The sequence below is a fragment of the Haliotis rufescens genome, unplaced genomic scaffold (assembly GCF_023055435.1).
Source record: "Haliotis rufescens isolate VD_foot unplaced genomic scaffold, xgHalRufe1.0.p SCAF_8, whole genome shotgun sequence".
Taxonomy (NCBI): Eukaryota; Metazoa; Mollusca; class Gastropoda; order Lepetellida; family Haliotidae; genus Haliotis; species Haliotis rufescens.
This window is the reverse complement of record NW_025964372.1, coordinates 2,990,178-3,012,205: the sequence shown is the minus strand read 5'-3', so window position 1 is coordinate 3,012,205 and position 22,028 is coordinate 2,990,178. Positions and strand designations below refer to the sequence as shown.

The 22,028-nt window shown below is 37.3% G+C and overlaps 1 long non-coding RNA gene across 1 annotated transcript in view; it reads left to right on the top strand.

Annotated features, from left to right (window-relative positions):
• Positions 1 to 479: 479 nt before the first annotated feature.
• The window catches only part of LOC124144620, a 26,165-nt gene continuing 4,616 nt past the window's right edge, over positions 480 to 22,028 (top strand). The window contains exon 1 of the long non-coding RNA XR_007219410.1: positions 480 to 663. This is a non-coding gene — a long non-coding RNA (uncharacterized LOC124144620). The remainder of the gene's footprint in view (positions 664 to 22,028) is intronic.

Here is a 22,028-nt window from a genome sequence, read left to right as displayed (position 1 = left end):
CCAATAGAGCTACTCGTGCTTACATAAAGTTGTAGTTATTATTTCACCGTTTTATTTATTTAAAAATATATTACGTGTTCATCAATAACAATTGTGATGAACATTCAATTTCCGATCCAAGTTAATGAATAAGTGTGTTTTGCATTCTCTACCTTAAGAATATCATAGTCAACATGCTTATCCATCTCGAACTACCATCCCGCTCAAGAGGAATGTTTTATGTGTTTTATGTAATGTACAACACACACAAACACACACACACACACACACACACACACACACACACACACACACACATTAATTGTTTTATTAAATGTATCCTCGAGAGTCATGTGTTCTGTGTATCTCACAAAGTTTCAGCTTTCGCCTCTTCCTTTGTTGAATGAGGTTTCACATTTGTAAAATGAACTCTCTTATCTGCCTGTACCATCAACTTAACTGCCCTTACCTCGTGCAGTTTTCCCGTCTCATATTGCCAAACAGGTGACTCCGCCCTCCCTCAGTCCAGTTATACTGTGCCTAGCACAATATGTTGGGAATACGTAACGTTTCTGTGGCCAAACATTTTGTACCAATTTGGGAAACTTTCAAACCCTCCTGTTCATAAAATGGAATTATCTGGCATTGCCACGGACGGATTCTATTCAGGGAGTCATCATCAGGGTAAATATTTTTAAAGCGTGCACTTTTTCCTAATCTAACAACCTTAATAAGAAATAAACGAGTCGTGGTCGTTGTTTATCGTGCAATAAACAACTCCCACTCGCCGTTTGTTTCTTAATTACATGCCCATATACACTGTTATTATATTTCATGTTTATCAGTTAAAAAAAGCGATAAACTGCACGATTCCGACAACACCAGGAGCATGTTTCATTATTCACCATAAAAATGATGACACTGGGTGCTCGCAAAACGGCAAGCTCATGCCGATCCACTAGTGGCACCCGCCACAATCACATGCAAAGGCAAGCCAAATGTTCACCCGAAAAGGCACGGAAACACACGGTACAAGTCAAATTAGAGAATTGCATTAGACATCATTTTGGTCATTGATACGTGAAACCTGGAAATGCCGTCTTCACGTCCAACACAAAGACCAAGCCAGGACCCGAATCCTTCAACCCGCCCAAACAACCCCCTGAGCACGAAGCTTGCCGAAATCCAAATTTTTGTTAATTACATACATTTTCCCCTAACCTAAAGTAATCTATACCAGTTCTGAAGTAAATCGTATTTACCCGCATGAATCGTCTTATGTCATGTATTGCCCATAAACAGAATATGCACACTTTCTGACAGTAATGTGTGATAAGTCACGCATCAAACCTATACTCTCGATATCCATGTTTCATACTTAAAAAACTATTTGGCTAACAAGATACGTATATTAAAGTGCCATGCTTTCCTGATGTGCTATCATTCTAATTTGAAAGAATGACATAAATAGTTACTACTCATCCTTCAATATTTTTCAACAAACATATTGAATATATGCAAAAGCTATATTTACTTATCTTTATACTTAAAAGCATTAGGTTTGTCTGTCATACAGACCACGAAACAAATATGTTCAATACAGCCCAAAATTTGGCAATATGAAGAAAGTCTCTTTGCTCCTTTTTATTATATTTTATAACTATTGTTTAACAACTGGGTTTTTTCTGTAAAATATTTTCATTTCAGAGATAAGATGTTATTCTAGCATCAGGTCTGTGGTACGTGCGCTGTATCAGCGTTGACATTAAAACGATATTTACATATATAAATACATACAGAAGAAATGCTTAGCATTTATCTTTTAAGGAAGAATGTGGGACATGCTTAATACATATATATGTGGACATATATGTATGGACATTTGGATGAACATAGATATACCTCCTTATAAGATAGTGATCGTAGATGATTGTAGAACGTGCATGAAGAAAACGGAATCATTATGTGAGTAATCGGGTAAATACCACGTTTAGCAATATTCAGTCATTTTGCGATATTGGTTTCCAACACACAAGACGGACCATGGAATAATGACTTGAATTTGGACCTGGCTTTCTGGTGTGATGTAACACCCCATAATCTAATGTAGAAAAAGAGCTAAAAGCACGAATAAAGATCACGAGATGAAACTTATGTATACATCTTGATATATATTTGCGTAGTATTACTACGTTAATTCATCAGTATATATGTATTTTGCGCAAAAGGATATTGTAGGATCGACGCTGACATGCCCATACAACCTTTTCACCAGTGCTGTAATATTTAATTCATTTGTCTTTTGATACATATCGATAGAAACATCATGGAGAGTTTGTCTGAAGAACTTACATGCATGGGATCTTTTAGGTAGTTGTACTTCACGGTTAGACGAACGCTTAGTCTCTGAAAATATATTTTTTTGGTTAAAACGAGACACTATATTTAAATTTAAAAGGAGCCTAAGTGAGATGGAAATTTCAGCCTGAACCTGTGGAACATCTAGACTTGTTTCATTTGGGGGTATGGCATTGCAGTAAAGCCAGGGCGGAAGGGAAAATAATATGGTTCAGGGACTGTGAGACAAACTACTTCACGGTCTGTATCGCCGTCGTGATCCTTAGAGCTACGAAATTAGAGCAATATGAGACAGTGACTCGACACCTGTTGGCACCCATTAGGCACCAGTCACTACTCTCACTACTTCTCTCTCCAAACGAAGAAAAATACGAAAAATGTCGGAAGTGTATAATTTTAATCCTTCTAATTTACTATTTAGATACATGATTTAACTTTAAGGAATTGTATGTATCTCATGTTCAAAAATGTATTATCGGTAGCTGTGACGCTGGTACCGTTTTGTCGCCATTGTGTAGATTGTGTGGAGTTATTATGACTATCAAATACATGTCTTGAAATATGGACTTGTAAAAGAGTTCATCATTGAATCATATGCAGTCTAACCCATTTAATTGGCGTGTATGGATATATTATCCATTTACTTATACACACTTATTATGGACATATACAGAATTTCATTGTACCTTATTATTAAAAAGAATAAATGTGAAGATCCGGGATAGAAGAGGCCTTCAACAACCCATGCTTGTACGAAGGCGACTAACATAATCGGGTGGTCAGACTCGCTGACTTGGTTGATGCATGTCATCGTATCCCAATTGCGTAGATCGGTGCTCTTGATGTCAAAACTGGATTGTCCGGCCCAGACTGGATTATTTACAAACCACCGTTGAGTGCAGCGTTTAACAACAAACAATCAAACAAAAACTATTATTAAACACCTTCCAACAATGAGAAATTAAACATTTATTTTCTATATATTAGGTTTTATCTATAAAATAATTTGATTCATAATTTAATCATTGCGTTGCTTTCTTGTCTGTCATTCAAGGCACATGTTCAAACCCCTGATCTTTGAATATTTGATTTTTCACAAATGGTTACGTTAGTGAGTTGCCTCGATCTTTCGTTACCTACTAAACACGACCAGATTAAAATAATTTGTTTGTACAGTCATATTTCAGTTTATTTAATTCATAATACGAAATTAATAATTCATTTATCACAGTATAGATCATATTTGTTTATATCACTATCTGATGTTAAGGTTTTATTGCAGAAATTATAATGAATTCAAAATGTAGAAAGATACACAATTTGCCATCGTTTGAAATGCAACATTTCTCAACTTTTAAACGATACAAAGTACAATATAATGATTAGAAAGCCTGTAACGGACAGTGTTTAAGAAAGAAATACAAGTCGATTAGTCCGATTTTTCAGATATGCCCTTCAGTAGTATTATTGTATATCTCCAGATAGATGTTTACATTGTAGTTCTCATTATGTGTGGATAATTAAAAAAACAACATAGAAAATATATATGCTACCATGACGAAAGAATACAGAGTATACAATAGCTCGCAATTGTTCAAAAATAAATTTCAAATCACAATAACATATCTGATATAAACAGAGGTGGTAATGTTTTAATCTCTTCATTGTGCCCTTGTTCGTGAGCCCTTGTTCTATTCAGCAAACAGCCCAAACCCGAAACTCCACAATATATCCGATTACACTGACCCACACTGGCCCCAGCTGGATTCTCCCAAACGTCAGTCCTCCATGCGATACTGACGCCCTTGTACGTCTCCCAGACCATAGAAATTGCTGACAAGTGAGGATATCATATAGTAATCGTTGATGCCGCGCTACACTATAATAAACATTATAATCAAGCTGACTAGTATGTACATAACTACAGTAAACATAATACCTGATCATGTCCTGTGTAATATCAAATACTAATATGATATTGTGTGATGAATTTAACTGGTTCATTGGTGACATGTGATATTTATATTCCTTCAATTTCTTTCCTGGTTGGTCTATCCATGTCTACAAAATAAAAATGATAAAAAATTCTAACAATTCTTAATTTCAGGCTAGAGCTGGGGAAATCTAGACTTTCCCAATCATTGTAGCCTTGCGTTGGTCTCATTTTTTACTTTATTCTCTTGGGTCTACGTCACAGCTCATACCACACAATAACAAGACCAGTTATGAAAACAAATTGGTCTAACGCCGCTCTCAGAATATTCCAGTGACATATGAGGGCGGTCTGATGTATTTGAAATAAATGCAAATTGAATCTTGAATCTTTCCTTTATGTAATTGTGATTTATCACATCCTTTAACATAAAAGGCACGTTACTATTTTTATGTTAAGAAGGCTGACTCAACTTGCACCAATAACTTGCCATTCTTTAAGCAAACGCTTATACGGAGCGGTTCGCCTCCTACCATGAAGTTTGGCGGGGCCCGTCTAATACCTGCAGCTAATTTTTTAGAATTTTAGATGTACCCTTTCGACTATTTTGGTGTTATGAATGACCCATATTTCCGAATCAAAGAGAAAGATAGGGACAACAATTGTATCAAACGTTTCGATAAGGCAGTCCAGTGGTAAATGTAAATTGATGGAACGTTTTAATAGGCTCATTATAACATTCCTGCCAATTTCAGCAATATATTTAACATATGTATTCATTTTAGTATTTCGGTGTAAAGGGATACCTAAATTATTATAAATTAAATTTGTCTTTTCACCTCGAGCTGGTCTAACTAGTACTTGTTTGGCAGATAGGTTTCGTTAAGACTTTTAATCTATTTGTCTCTTGTTACCTTGGACTTTCTTAATGACAAGTCAATACGCTAGAATCCCATTGACTCTTAAATTGTCTATATGGTCTAGCAATTGTAGACCCTCTTCTTCAGTATTTACTGGGTTTTTTTCCGTAATGGTCACACATCTCATACGAATGAGTTAGGTATGGTAGTCAAAGCTATCTGACATGTTTTTTATTGACAGTTTATAAAGCTACATACCGTCCAAAATGTGTTTTTTTTCTATGATAACACACATGCTCTGTCCATTTTAAAGTATTCTTGTGGTATGAAGGTTGGTATGTGACCTGTCCCCTCCCTGTTCCGAAACATCTTTGTAAATAAATATATCTCATGATATATATTATAACAAGGATAAAATATACTCGATGTTATTAGTATGCTCAAAATACCATGCTAGGTTTTATTCCACTGATTCAAGTATGCACTAGCGCACACGCTACACAGAACGGCAGATAACCAACGAAGCATAGCACCGTGTCCTGGGGTCGGTGGAATAAAACGCCATATCGACTGTCAGCTATATAATTCAGTGAAAGAAGCATGACAAAACTTAACGATCGTGACATTTATATTACGCATCATTAATCTGACTGGGGGTGATTAAATCATGCTGTAGTGTGATAACTATTTCAGGACATCGTCCGGTGTTGTGTTCATGTTATTCACAGTTACAAACCAATCTTATGAAACCTGTATCCGGTTAAAAAGCAGTAACTTAACTTACTGTAAGAGACACCAGACTATCGTTGTCACAGCAAAATATTTCTTTTACGGCTATGTCCGGCGTGATATTGCTGGAATATTGCTAAAAGCGGCGTAAAACCATATTCACTCACTTTTACGGCTATGTAAAATTGCATTGTTTGTCAACTGCACATCAACGTTCAAGGTGACGATATAATTTATTCATCTGGAATATATAGAGGCAAACAAGAGTGGTCCACTTTCACGAGAACCGTTATATGGATTATGCTACATTTCAGTGCATTTTAGTGTAAATATTTCACCAAGTACTGTTGTTGTGTTGTTATGGTTGTCTCAAACAACAAACCTTTGGAATCGGTGGCGTTGTCTTTCAGAGGCGAAATCGAGTGCCAACAGTGGCCTGTTCGTAGCATTGATCGCTCAGCCAGACTCGAGTTCCATTCCAGATATATATCTCACTAATTTCAGAGGCGTTATCATTTTTGTCTGTACATTGCCGATATTCTCAGGGAGAAAATCACTTTGGTTTAGACAGTTATTGCAAATTAAAGTAAACTAGGCTTTTATCTATATTGTCAAAATTAAGCGAATATGACATGTGTGCAGTATATCGAGAGTTTCAGAAAAAAACGTGGTACAATCAGAAATGAGAATGAAATATTACATGCTTTTGCTTCATGTTAGAAAGCATAATTTGTATAAAGTATGTTCAATACTGTATCAGAGTCATTGTAGCTACAGTTCGGTGTGACGAGGTGGTAGAGTACTTAAAAGTAACTACAACAACAACAACAACAACAACAACAACAATGCCAGCAAATGAATTATAATGTATCATGATATAAAAGAACCCTGCACCTATCCTGCCATATTGCGTTCGAGCCATTTCTTCCATGAATAATATACTAACTGTGCACGGTTTAGTAGAACCGTTTATACTCGTCCGGACTAATGCCGGTTTTAGAATGCTAGTCCACTGAGATATTCGCCGACGGCAGGTACGAACTTTTAACGTCTTTTGGAAAGACGTGGCCCGTGATAATATTACGAAACATCGCAATGATTAATTAACGAAGATAGCTGCATTGTGCTTATATTTATACAGGTAAAACATCACCACGGAGTTTTGATCACGTTGTTACAAATTGACTGAGGACCGTCTGTCAGGTGACCACTAACGGTTGTATCCAGCTCTAAAAATCCAAATGAAATCATATCAATACGAAAAAGGAAACCCTATCAATACAAAATCAGAAACATTATCACAAATAAAACTCACAATTGATGTGTACCCTCTTCAACTCACACGCATGAGTCCCAAAGAGGGACTGGTCAGCCGAAATTGCTGAGGCAGAAGGCGACCTCTTAAACACCTAAAGCGAAAACAACAGGATTGACGTTTGAATATGGGACGGACTACATCAGGGAGTTTGAGAAACATTACTGGAATCCTTTCTACAATTTAATACAAGAAGGTTGAACACTGTTTTTAAGTGGTTGATTTTTTCTTTGTTCGTATGTAGCAATCCTGACAATATGAATACATTCTCGTCACGTGTACCTAATCACTTACCTTATTTATTTCACGGACATGTCCACTTGGTTGATATATATGATATATAGTTTATGCCATTCGATGTATGAATTCACAACGAGGTAGACTTTTGTAAGGTATCAAAGTAATCCGCCAATCGTCCGGAGAAAATTTACCATCATTTTATTTAATCCACAAAACACACATGCACGCTAAACATTATGTTCTTACCAAATGTGTTTGTCATCCAGTCGATGGTATACTTCGGAATTGGCAGGAACAAACTAAGTCTGCAACGTCTTTTAGACGATCCAAGACACAAGGGTATGTAGATATTCCTAACTTCTCCAATTTTGTACAATATGAGGATAAAAAGTATATGTTTTTTTTCGATTTGTTGTTTAGAAAGAACGTCTGAACGCTGCATCCTGACGACGGCCTCATTGATTATAGGAAGGCACTGTTCAGGATACGGATCTCCACCGCCCTATAATTTACAAAAATAACATACAAAAATAATATACAAACACGATTAACGAACGCCGATTAATAATCAAAACACAATTCGCTATCGCAGAGCATTTATTTATTTATTAGATGATGATATAATTTATGTTGAAATTTATTCGTATTTAAAGTGTTGAATTTTAGGATATCCAATATAGCTGAATTATTTCACTACCAAAATGTATTGGCAATATAATTAAAAACAAAAACACAAATAAAAAATATATTTCTTCTAAAGGGTAGAGGGGCGCCTTTATAACCCTGAGCATGGTCGGAATTGCCACAATCATGTATCTCAGTCTATTTTCTCGACTGAACTCGGGCTGTAATGGAAAGCTATTATAACTCATCCGAATTAGATATAGTATAATTTTAATCTAGTAATCATAAAATTTATTATCACTAAATATTAAATCGCCAAGCTAGTGAGTTTCCAATGAAAGATCCCCTCGTCTGTCTACTGGGTAAAGGCAACTCGCAACTGAAAATAACGACAATTCACCTCGAATAGTCTTATTTGAACGGCGTCTTTGTTTACTTAAAAGTAAAACGCACCAAATTGTTAATTATATATCTTCTTATTCTTTTGTTTCTCGTTGTAGATTAAGTACAACATTACCCTTTTATGTTTACGTCCTAATTTTATCCAAATGATACCAAAGAAACAACATTTTCGTCAGTGAATATGCGAATATATTCAAACTACCGTGCAAAAAGATTAATGGTTGTTAAGAAATACGTTGCCATAAGTATTATATGTAACCCGTTATTATTAAATAATAAACGTATTAAACTTATCGTACTATTTACGTATTTGTTTAGTCACTGATCAATCATGACTTGTCTCATCTTAAACTGTTCACTCAGAGGGCTATCCGAGCAATGTGTAGAAACGATAGGAGTGCCAAGAATAGAATGTCACGGGTATAGTAGCAACAAGAACATGCGTGAATCAGTTTTTGATAGGAAATCTCTGAAAGGAAAATCCCATCTATAGTACCTTTTTCACATTGGCAACTAATAAGATAAAAGCGACAAAACCCTGTCAAAATTGCTGAGTCCATTGTGCAAGTCCGACTATATCATGAGCATGTGTTTATGAATCCCTATCAAATAGTTATGATACCAGATGTTGGCGAAAGAATGAGCGTATCCTGCCAAACCGGGGGCAACCCGTCACAAACACGCAAAGGCCAGTCATTTGTTCACCCGAAAGACAACAACACTGAAAGAGCTAATGCTAAAGGTTTAATTCCATGGCAGAGAAGGTCCCCCTGCTTGCTGTGAGACTAAAATGGGGACAGCTTTATTACAATGGTTGATATGGTACAACGTTCATACACCCCGATGGAAAATGCCTGATATCGAACCAATGCTGTGTCAAACTTGTTGATCAGTCGATCTGCTTACCTTAAAAAGCCTCACGAAAATAACAAGTTGTGATTTCCGTAACGGCAATATATATATATATATATATATATATATATATATATATATATATATATATATGCATGCGCTTTACAGAACATTGACTGATACTATTATGGCTGCTATTGGTAGAGTAGGTTTATTAAGAAAGCCTAATGATGCCACTTTGGTACCAGATTTTAATTTTTTCAAATCGAAATTTCTCGTTATTTTAATTATTTTCTTGTTGCTTCGATTATGTTCTCGCTACTTCGAGTTTATTTCAAAAAACTCAAAATTTGATTATTTTCTCGTTAGGTCGATTATTTTCTCATTTTTTCATTTACTTTCTCCTTACTTCGATTATTTTCTCGTTATTTCAATTATTTTCTTGAAATTTCGATTTGTATCTTGTTATTTCAAGTTTATTTCAAAAACTCAAAATTCCGATTGTTTTTTCGTTTCTTCGATAATTTTCTCGTCATTTCAAGTTATTTCAAAACCTCGAAATTTCGACGATTTTCGCAAAACTTTGTAATGTTTGTTTTGACCGTCATAATGTAACATAAGGACAAAGCTTTTAAGTTTAGTTCTTGTTTGAAACGATCGAGACATTCTTGTATCACAGGTGATAGCCTGAAATATTGAAATATTGTACGGGTCTGACAAAGCCTGCGTTTCTTCATAATTATCTTTTCCCAACAAAACAATAACATTTAAATATTATAGCGTTGTGTTTAGCAAAATGATTTGATTGATATAGCCTCGACTGGTTTTTGAAAAAACAACGAGAATATTTTATGTTATTCCTCTTTAAAACATGGGCCTTTACAAGGCTTGTATACAAAACTATTTGATTGAACTATGACATAAACATACATTAAAATAATAATGAGTATCATTTGTATTCCGTGACTTTCTTTTAACAACGTAGGGACAAAACAGTGTGTATTTGTTCACTATATACGCATATGTTTGCAAGTTTGGTAAATTAAAACAATTAGTACAATAATTAGATTTTGTAACCCAAAATTGAGAAACCAGAGAATATCCATGTGGATAAACAGTTAAAAAGATAAATATATCACTGGATCACTGACGTACTGAAACTGACCTTATGAAATGCTAGTCGACAGTCATCATCCTTAAACAGCGTACGCGTGTGCTCGTCCCTGGGGGAAACATACGGGAGCTGCACATACAACTGGCGTTTAAACCAACACAAAGCTCTTTCACAGTTGAGCAGTCACTTGAATAATTGCAGTCAATTGCAAGGACGATAGACGGGTGGTGAGACGATAGATTCATTGCTTGTCACAAGGGCAAGGGAATAAAGAACACCTGGTATAGTTATCATCCCAGTGTTAGTTTTGGGGTCTTTTCTTTCACTCTATTTATACAACGCCAAGGCCAAAAGGACAACTGTAACATGAACCAGTTGACGTAACCTAATTTACTTCTGTGTGTTATTCAAAAGCCTGGACTAAACTTTCGCAACGAGGACAGAGGCAGAAATATATTGTAATGATATCTGATAAGATTGTTGCAAGGAAATTACTTCAAGATAGAGAAATGTTAACAAATGATCGGATCTGTTCTCGTTATAAGTTAAAATTATATTTATCTTTAATAAAAATGTTTCAACAAATATAAACATAACATACGTTCAGTTCTCATTGTTAGTTTACTTAATATTTTTATTCCTTAACAAATGATCGGATCTGTTCTCGTAATTAGTTAAAATATTATTTATCCTTGATAAAAATGTTTCAACAAAGATGAACATAACATACGTTTAGTTCCCATTGTTAGTTAACTTAATGTTATTAGGTTAACAAAGAAGATTGCTTTATGTCAACAAAAGACGTGTTCTATTCCTATTGCTAGTTAACGTAACAACATCCTCACAAAACGTATAGGCTGTGGTCAGTGCTAGTTAACGTAACACCAGCGTCATAAAACGTATAGGCTGTTGTCAGTGCTAGTGAACGTAACACCAGCGTCATAAAACGTATAGGCTGTTGTCAGTGCTAGTGAACGTAACACCAGCGTCATAAAACGTATAGCTATATAGGCTGTGGTCAGTGCTAGTGAACGTAACACCAGCGTCATAAAACGTATAGCTATATAGGCTGTGGTCAGTGCTAGTGAACGTAACACCAGCGTCATAAAACGTATAGGCTGTGGTCAGTGCTAGTGAACGTAACAACATCGTCATAAAACGTATAGGCTGTGGTCAGTGCTAGTGAACGTAACACCAGCGTCATAAAACGTATAGGTTGTGGTCAGTGCTAGTGAACGTAACAACAGCGTCATAAAACGTATAGCTATATAGGCTGTGGTCAGTGCTAGTTAACGTAACACAGCGTCATAAAACGTATAGGCTGTGGTCAGTGCTAGTGAACGTAACAACAGCGTCATAAAACGTATAGCTATATAGGCTGTGGTCAGTGCTAGTTAACGTAACAACATCGTCACAAAACGTATAGGCTGTGGTCAGTGCTAGTGAACGTAACACCAGCGTCATAAAACGTATAGGCTGTGGTCAGTGCTAGTGAACGTAACAACATCGTCACAAAACGTATAGACTGTGGTCAGTGCTAGTGAACGTAACAACATCGTCACAAAACGTATGGGTTGTGGTCAGTGCTAGTGAACGTAACAACATCGTCACAAAACGTATAGACTGTGGTCAGTGCTAGTGAACGTAACAACATCGTCACAAAACGTATAGACTGTGGTCAGTGCTAGTGAACGTAACAACATCGTCACAAAACGTATAGACTGTGGTCAGTGCTAGTGAACGTAACACCAGCGTCATAAAACGTATAGACTGTGGTCTGTGCTAGTTAATATGATGTATTTTCTCAACATAATTTCCCAATCCCTTCCACATGCCTCAGAAAAAAACAGGGGTTGAGATGTTTACTTAAATACAGGATCTTCTTCGCTCTCTACCTTGAGCCCCAGTGTTTGTTCTGAATGTTCCGAATAAAGGAGACGCACTCTTTATTCACTCCATTATATCGCTTCACAGCCCAATTTCTCTTCATAGCTTAATTTCAGTCCTCTTTGTAAACATGCATGTAGGAATAATAAAGCGACAAAACTCTTTCCATATCCAATAGAAATCTCTGCTTAAAGCAGACTCGAAAGGAAGCATGAACGCCTGGTAAAAAGGCTGACATGGATAAAAAGTCTCAGTATCTGCTGAAACAGTACTTTTGTAAAAAAAAACTTCCATTTTGTGTGTTTGCAAGGCTATGCATTAAAGCAGAACGCGCGATAATAACATGGCGACTTATCGATCCTCGATGTGGTGTATTTGTGAATGAATTGGTTTAACGCCGCAGTATTTCAAGGCGTGTCAGCTTCATGTGGAAGAAGTGATCCAACTCTTAGACGTGACTAATGGTTAACCTCTGAAATATACATAATTTTCATAGAAACAAACAACTCCAATTTAATTGAAAAAGAGCCCCAGTGTGGTGGGAGCCTGTTGAAAGTCTATACTTTCTTCATTTGGGGCAAAAACATTTCAGTGAGGTCTGAGCAGGAAAGAACATAGTATGGTTCAGGAAAAGTAAGACAGTCTTAGATGTGTACTGTTTTGATGAATTATATATTCAACGCACGCACGCACGCACGCAAGCACGCACGCACGCACTCACTCACGCTCAAACCCTTACTTCAATATCAGGCAATGGCAGGGTTTGAAAAAGGTTGTTGTACGGGGTGGGGTTACTTACTTACTTACTTATATTGGAGATTTAACGTGCTCTTTCCGACTGCAAGCGTATGTCGCACACGGACCCGGCCAGGCCATCTAATGTGTTTCCGTAAAGGGGAAAAATGAGTTTGTGCAACCCAGGAGGGGGGCTTTAGGGGTTGCTTATACAGTAATTTGGGAATTTTGAGATTTGGAATGAATGCCAAGAGAAGAAGAAGAAGAAGAAGATTTTATTAACGTCTCACTTGTATACCACATTTTTGTTAAAACAAATTAAAAATATAGTTACATTAAAGTTGTATACAACCAATCGCACAGCGATTTATGAGAGACGGTACATTGTAAACAGGCACATAATAAATTTCTTTTTAGCAAAAGCTAAATATTAAAATATACATACATTAATATACAATACAATGTTTAAGACTCAATGATATAAAATATTCCTCCGGGTAAATAAAATGTCATGGCAGGTTCTGGCACAGTAAAAGGTGAGGTCATCAGTTGATAGAATCCTAATATATTTATCTTGCTCTGTCAAGGAAGTAAAATCTATCCATAAACTATTGCACTTGTTGATGAGGCTAAAACGTATTTCGTCGTAAAGGGGACAGAATAAAAGGACATGCTTCTCATCTTCTATGACATTTTTGCAGGTAAGACACAGCCGCATCTCTCTGGGTATGTTCTCGTATCTGCCCGTTTCGATCCGCAGAGGGGCCACGCCCAGTCTAAACTTTGCTAGTGCACTTCTGTGTTTGCGAGGGATTGGTCGACTGACATAGCTTTCTTGTCCATATTCACTCTTAAATTGTTTGTACGACCGTAACTTGCTGCTTCCACTATGTGCTGCTTCACTTCGGATTGTTTCCTCCCATGACTGTTTGTATCTGTTAAAGAGTGGGTGGAGGACGAACTAAGGGAGCTGTGTGTGTTGGGTGGTTGTTAGATAAGGTAGTTTTGGTTTTAATATTTTATTTGGAGTTTAAATGCGACTAATTAGTCCTGTTTTAATTAGGGATATGCCTAAGGCTTTGAATATTTCTAAATTATTTTGTGGATTTAGGATTGATTCTAGTGTAAGTGCGGCTTTAAGATTTAGGGTGGTCTGTAGTGTTGTTCGGCTTTAAGATTTAGGGTGGTCTGTAGTGTGTGCAGTGAATGAGAACATGTTCTTGTGTTTCTTGTTGTTTGCAATGTGGGCAGTTTCCTGTTGTGTGTAGATTAGCTATTTTACGGTGATTATTGAGTTTGGTGTGGTCTGTTTGTAGTTTAGTAATTATTCTGTCGATTCTTTTGGATGGGTTTAGTATTTTTGGTTTAGTTAGGTTTTTTTTAGTACTTTCCTGATTTGGCTATTTGAGTTTTGTTATATATTTTGCCATTTTTTGTTGATTTTTTGTTTAGTGACACTTTTGATTTCTGATTTTGAGCTGGGTAAGTTTAAGCTTATTTCTGGGAGTTTAAGGGATAATTTCGCTGCTTTATCTGCGTTTTCATTTCCAAAGATTCCTACGTGGGCGGGGATCCAAATGAACTCTATTTGTTTACCTGCTTTAGTTAAGTTGTTTGAGCTTTTGTGTAATGGATTTATTAGTTTGGGGTGGTTTTAAGTGTTTTTAATTTTGAGGGCTTGTAGTCCACTGAGGGAGTCGGTTAGGATGAGGATTTTTTGGTGTTTTTTAGATTGCTGATTTTTGTAGTGCTGAGGCCATGCCCATGAGTTCGGCCGTGAATATGCATTGGTTGTTTGGGAGTCGGTAACATTGGGTGTTTTTGGTTGGTTGTGCGATGTGGTCTCCGAAACCTGTGTGTTTTGAGATCGGATCTGAGGATCCGTCTGTGTATATGTGACACCAATTTGGCCAATTTTCGTGTATGTATGCTAGTGTGGTGGTTTTAGCGATGTTAGGATCGGTCTGTTTATTTAGTGCATCGGCTAGTGTTGTGTCTATTTTTGGGTATTTTAAGTTTTGGAGTGAAGATATTGGATGATTTATTGTTTTGTTTAAGATTATTTATTTTGTGTTCATTTAGGTAATTGGTTATTCTTTGGGAAATTGGAGTAAGTAGTGGATTTTTCCGGGCTAGGGCTTGGTTTCTAGGGCTAATATTTTTTTTTCTTAAGTTTTCGGTTAGAGGGTTTGATTGGGACGCGGCCCAGAAGTTTAGGGTAAGTTGTTCCCTACGTAGTGTAAGTGACATTTCTCCTGTTAAGGCCTGGGGTGAGCTGGAGGAGGTGCCATGTTGAGTTCGTGTGATTAGTTTTAGGGCCTGATACTGGATTGAGTCTAGTGTTTTAATGAGAGAGTTGTTTAGGGTGTCGTAAATTGCACTGCCATAGTCTAGTTTGGATCTAATTAGTGATATATAGAGTGAGAAGAGGGTGTTTTTAGAGGCCCCCCAGTTGAAGCCGGTTAGGCATCTTAGCGTGTTTAGGTCTTTGCTGCATCTGGTTACTAGGTTTTTAATGTTAGCATACCAGGTGAGATGTTCATCGAAGATTAATCCTAAGAATTTGGTTTGTTTTTTAAATTGGATTGGTTTGTTGTTTAGTTGGAGGTTTGGGGAGGCGGGTTGCATATTTTTGTGTTTAAATAGTATTCCTGTGGTTTTTTCTGAGTTTAGGGAGAAGCCCCATTTGTCAGCCCATTTTTGTATTTTATTTAGAGATTTTTGTAGTAAGTTAGTGCGGATCCAGAGGGCTCCATTTTGATGTGTTTACTTTGGGGGATAGTCCCTCGAATAGATCGTTAATCATAATATTGAAGAGTGTGGGGCTTAGGATGCTGCCCTGGGTAGTGCCATTTTCTAGGGGACATAGGTCCGATAGCGTTTGGTCTATGCCCACGGTGATTTTGCGGTTTGTTAGGAAACTTTGGATGTAGTTAATTATTTGACCTTTATGACCTATTTTTTGTAGTTTTTGTATTAGCCCGTTATGCCAAACCATGTCGAATGCTTTGGAGAAGTCTAGAAAGATGCCTGTAGTATACTGTTTGTTAAGTTGGCCTGTTTTAATGTCCTGCTCTAGTCGGGCGAGGTTATCTAAGGTTGAGCGTCCAGGAGTGAAACCGCTTTGGTCTGGATTTATTATGTTGTTTTGTTCTAAGAAGTGTTGTAGCCTGTTTTTTTGCCATTGATTCCATTACTTTGCATAAGTTAAACGTTAGGGAGATTGTATGAATTAGTCTGGTCAGCTGGTTTATTGGGTTTGGGGATTGGTATTACCAGGGCTTGTTTCCAAGGTGATGGGACCTGTCCGTTTAGATATATGAGGTTATAGAGTTTTAGAAGAGTTTGGAGTAGTTTGGGTGGTAGTTGTTTAATTATCTGGTATGAAGTAAGGTCTAAGCCTGGGGCTGTGCCCTTTTTCCTATTATGTAGGACGTGGAGTAGTTCTTCCATTGTGACAGGGGGATTAATTTCTTGGTTATTATCTTTTGGCTCTTTGGTGAATTTGGTTTCTGATTTTAGTTGTTCCTGGAATTTTTGGTTGAAGTTGCTGTTACTACTGACTGCCGAGAAGTAATTTGCTATGTTTCAGCATTTTGAGTGGGGTTTGTTGAATTGTTTATGTTGGTAGTTTTTTTATGATGTTTAATGCCCCCAATGGCGTGGATTTTGCGCCAAACTGTTCTCGCGTCTGTATGATGGTTAATTTCTTCGCAGAATTTTTTCCACTCTCTAGTTTTAGCTGTTTTAACTAAGCTTTGTACTTTGTGATTTAGTTCATGTGCTATCTTTAGGTGTTTGAAGTCACGTTTGGCTTTATTGAATGCGGATTTGCGTTTACGTCTAGTTTGTTCTATCTCCTCGTTCCACCAAGGAACCGAGGGTTTGCCTATGTTGGTTGTTTTGAAAGGAATGGAGTTTTTAGCTGCGTTTATTATATAGTCAGTTAGGTTGTTACAGTAGATTTCGGGGTCGTTACTTTCTAGGTCAGCTAAGTTAGCCTGGTTGCAAATTTCCTGAAATTTGTCTCAGGCGGCTTTGTTGTAGTGAAATTTAGGTTCCTGGTTTTGGGTTGGTGTTGGGATGTTTACGTCTCCTATAGTTATACTTATGGGGAAGTGGTCACTACCTAGTAGTACTCCGTGTACTTCCCATTGAATACTTTGGGCTAAATCTGGGGTGCATATGGTTAAGTCGATAGCCGACATTTTGTGGTGTATTTTGTCGTATCTAGTAGGTTGGTTTTTATTTAGTAGTATTAGGTCATTTTGTTCTATCCATTCTGAGATGAGTTTTCCGTGTTTATCTATATTATCTTCTATACCCCAGGTAGGGTGGTTGGCATTAATTGAGGAGTTTTGCGCTTGAAGTTTTTGTTTGTTTTAGGGGCTTAGAAGGTTAGTTCATTTATTTCCTCGGTGGAAGAATACTCGTCTTCGTCGTTTAGGTTGGTTTTTATTGTTTAAGTTTCCATTGGGGAGGCTTGTGGAGGTGTTTTGTGCTTGCGTGTTGGGTGTAGCTGTGGTTTCCTCAGTGTTTGTGTTGTTTTTTTTGTGCTTGCTTGTGGGGAAGTGTTGTTGCCTTGGGGGCTGAAGAGTGTTTGGCTGAGGGTCGTTGTGTGTCTGTGGTTTTGCTGTTGCTTTGCATGCGGGTGTTGATGTCATGGGAGTGTGTGGTATGGGGGAGTTGGTGGGTAGCTGTGTGAGGTGATGTGTGGATGTGGTGGGTGCGGTTTCCATGTGGTTGCCACAGACAGAATCCGGGAGTTTGTGTGTGGTGTTTGAGTGTGGTGTGGGGAGGAGAGGTTTGCATGTGGGTGGTGCATATTTTCTTGTTTGGATTTTGGCCGAATCTATGTTTATGTGTTTGTTGGCCTGTTGTGTTAGGGTATGTCTGTGCGGGCACTGATTTGAGAGTGATGTATGATTTATGCATTTGCAATGGATGCACCAGGGAGAGCATGTGCCTGGGGCAATCGGTTTGGGCGCATTTTGTACATTTTTTGTTTTTTTACATTGGGTGGCCGTGTGGTTATATTTAAGGCAGTTAGAACATTGTTTGACCTGTTTGATGTATGGTTTAAGTTCTAGTTTAGTATGGGCACCGAAAGAGATGTGTTTAGGGGCTTCAGGAAATTTAGCAGTTTTTTAAGTTTACAATAACGATTGAGGTAGGGACCGTTTTGCTGTTTCTGTTTGAGGTTATCCTGCGGGTGCTGGTTATTTGGGGTTGAGGGTTTAAGTATTGATTTGTGTTTGCTTCTTGGGTGTAGAGTTCCAGGTCTTCGGCTGTTTCTCTAGGGTTTACTCTTATTTCCCCTCGGTTGCATTGCTGCCAATTTGGAATTTGTTTTGTTACGGTTACGTGAAATATTTGTACTATTTTTTTGCTGCATTGAAGGAATCTTGATTTGGGAATACTATTTGCTAACCTTTATTTGCTTATTTATGTTGCTGTAATGGATTTTTTCGCGTTTAAACTATAAACCTATCCTGTCTGGTGCGAGTTGTTTAGTTAGGATTGATGCTGAGCCTGCGGCGAAGAGGTATAGTGCGATGGTGGTGATGAAGGAAGCCGGGGTGGGTGTAGGAGAAGGTGGTGGAGTGGATGAGTCGAGCTTGCATGTTTTGGGGATTTGTGTTCTGTGGAGGCGAGTTGGCTGGTTTTGTGGGGGTTGTATGTTCCATGTCTGAGCCATACTCGTCCGGGACTATGTACATGTGTTCGACTGTCCTCCCGGATCATTTGTGCGCTTCCGCGGGAGTGGATAAGTCAGGATCTGAGGTGTCTGTGTGTGGGATGATGCTTGTGTCTGTCATGTTATGGAGTTACATACTTACTTACTTATAATTTGGGAATATTGAGATTTGGAATAGATGCCGATGGGGTTGGGGAGGAGAACTAAGGAGGCTGGGTATGGTGGATGTTTGTTTGTTTATGTGATTTTGATTTGGTAGATTATTGTGTTTTTAGATGCGTTTTATTAGTTCCGTTTTGATTAAGAATACGCCTAAGGCCTTGAAGTTTTCTAGTTTATCTTGTGGGTTTAGTGTTGCTTCTAGAGTTAGAGCCTTGTTTAGATTGAGGGTGGTTTGTAATGCGGTTCGATGTGTTAGGTCCATCTTCCGCTCTCCGGGCGGACGCTCTACCGCTAGACCAAGAAGGCAGTCATGAAAACAATAAGATGTCAATCTTAGGTTAATAAGTGTCCATAGGTGTGCAGCAAGACCATGAAATATGTAATTAGCTGTGACGTAATTGTTTACATATATTTTTATGTATTCTAAAGTAACTTAACAAAAACAGTTTGGGATAATTAATACGCATGGGAATATTTTCTGCAGTGTAGACTGAGCACACAATTTCAAAAAAGTATCCCCAAACGTTTTTTTTTTTAATTTTGAATGTAGAACGAAGGTCGAGACGCGGTTTATTTCACGATAAAACATAGTCATGGCGTCATTTCTGGAGATCCACATTTCATGAGCTCACAACTTGATGACATCGTAAATTGGACGACGATCTTTTTTAGGGAAGTATCTAGTGAGTTGTTCCTTATAGATGTAGCTGGACAACGCATATGAACGTAATGGCCGAACCATCGCATTCAAAAGTGGGCGAGATATAACAATCGGCATTTGGAGTAAGGATAAGAATTTATGGATGAACAACTTCTTTTATTACAATTAAGAGCGACGTTTCGGTGTAGGTTCTATCACCGTTATCAAGCAAGAGATATCAAGAGTGTGGTTGGCAAGTATATATACAAGTAGGAGGCCATGTTTCTACAGTAGAGTAGATATTGTTAAACTGGAGTAGAGAAGCCTGTTATGTCCACACAAGGGTAGTGATGATAATGTTTATGTCTGGATTGCACAGGAGTGTGGAGACACGGAGAGTGTCATAACCATGTTTAAACAGAGATGTGTAGATATGGAGATAAAGAAATGTTTTCAAAAGATTACCAGCTCAAAATTCCTGTCACATCATAATTCATACAAGTCATTAATAGCGCTAGAGATGTATTTCACGTCGGGTGTTTTAGATAAAGACTTGATCTGTGTATTAGCTGCACTCTTTCTCATAGTTTGAAAATACAACAACTGCATTATAGTAAAAATCACGTGAAAACAAATGTTCATCAACTGCTGCTATACTGTGACCATTTTGATGAATTAATTGTTGAGAACGAGTGCCATTTTGTACTAGTCTGTTCATATTATAAGCGAAGTATAAATGCATTCATTCAACAATATTACCATAAACATCCTTTGTCCTAATTGAATGTACTACTTTTATTACCTCGGAATGTCAGAGAATCCCGATATTACAGTCGAGCAATTCCCTTTCTGCTCACGTGTATCGGTATGGACAGGACATTTAGCCAAATGCATGCATTGTCCAAACTACCCATTGAGACCGAAAGCCCAGAAGGAATTAAACAGCAAATGTGCAGGCCGGCTCGCCTGTTTTTTTCCCCCACCTGCCTGGGTTCCACAATTTCATGTCCTCGTGTTTCATTTCTAATCCGCCTTTTTCTAACTATGTCTTCACATTCTCATGGAACTAATGTTTGAATCTGACGGTAGCTGACCATGGCATTTGAAACAGCCGCCTTCTCCCGGACATACTTGTTCCGGTTCGTTACAGTGTGACTGTTGCAGTTCTTCTCGCCTCTTGCCACTTTGTGGACGTGTCAACTTTTGTGCATAAATTAAACAATCACCTGATTCATGTCACTCCACAATATGTTTTCCTACACAAGAAATGTTTATCATTCTTGTCATTTCTGTCTGCTTTGATATGTGCAGCTTTCTTTGGTTAAACTATTGTAGGTAACACATGTTTTCGTTGTCGAGTTCAATTATAAGGATTGACTGTCTATTGTTTTCGGAACCTTGAGGTATGCAATGTGCAAGACTTTTGTAAGAATCCAAAGTAAATAATATTGATGTTCAGTTATTTCAGTGGAATGCCTTTTAGGTAAAATGGAATTATATTATGAATGATGGATACATTAACACAACTGGCATAAAGTTAGTAGATGCTATCACTAGATTCTGCCAAACAAATATTCCCCAAAGACAGAATTATCCGCCCCAGAGATGCTCCCCGGATGAATGGGAATATTAGAAAGTTCATGCGTAAGGGAAGTGGGATTCATAACAAAGCCAAACGTAGAAATTCACCTGATGATAAGAATTTTATTTTAGAAAATATCGTAATTTAGTTATAACTGTGATAAAGAATAAAGATAGAAGAATTAGATAATGTGATAAACTCGGATCACGGTAGCAATTCATGGTGGCGTATTTTCGAGTATTATCTTAAACAGACTCATAGAATAAAGGACATTTTCCAAACATAAAAAAATGATTTTGCGGTTAATGATGATGTTGATAAAGCAATTATATTGAATAATTACCACGTAGGCATTGCAACTGTTGATAATCCTAATGATGACATTCAGATGATGAAACAGTTGAAAACGCTGACTATTGCCTTCAGAGTATGTCACCTAAAATCTGAAGCGAGAGACATTTTGCTTCCTCTCGATGTTTCCAAGCAACTTAGGACTGATAAATTTAGTAATCGTTTTCTAAAGTATTTTGCAGAACAAATATCATTTCCGTTTTGCAATTTCTTTAATTCCTCTTGATTGATTCTATTCTAATTGTAGAACTGTCACTCTTACCAGTTCTTTATCTCCTGTTTGAGAAATGTGTGTTTAAACATGTCAAATAATTTCTCAGATGATGGAATTATTACTTCTTTGCAATCGTGATTTACAGCTGGTGATTGTACTGTGTATCAACTGACCCATTTATATAAAAATATAAAGGTAAAGTGGACGATGGTAAAGAAGAATAGAGAATAGGTAAAGAATAAAAAACAATTAACTGTAATAAATGGATGTAATATCACACTTTATTTTAAACTAAAATAGGACTATATGTTTGCCCTCCTTGAGCAATAGCGATGTACAAGATATTAAAACTG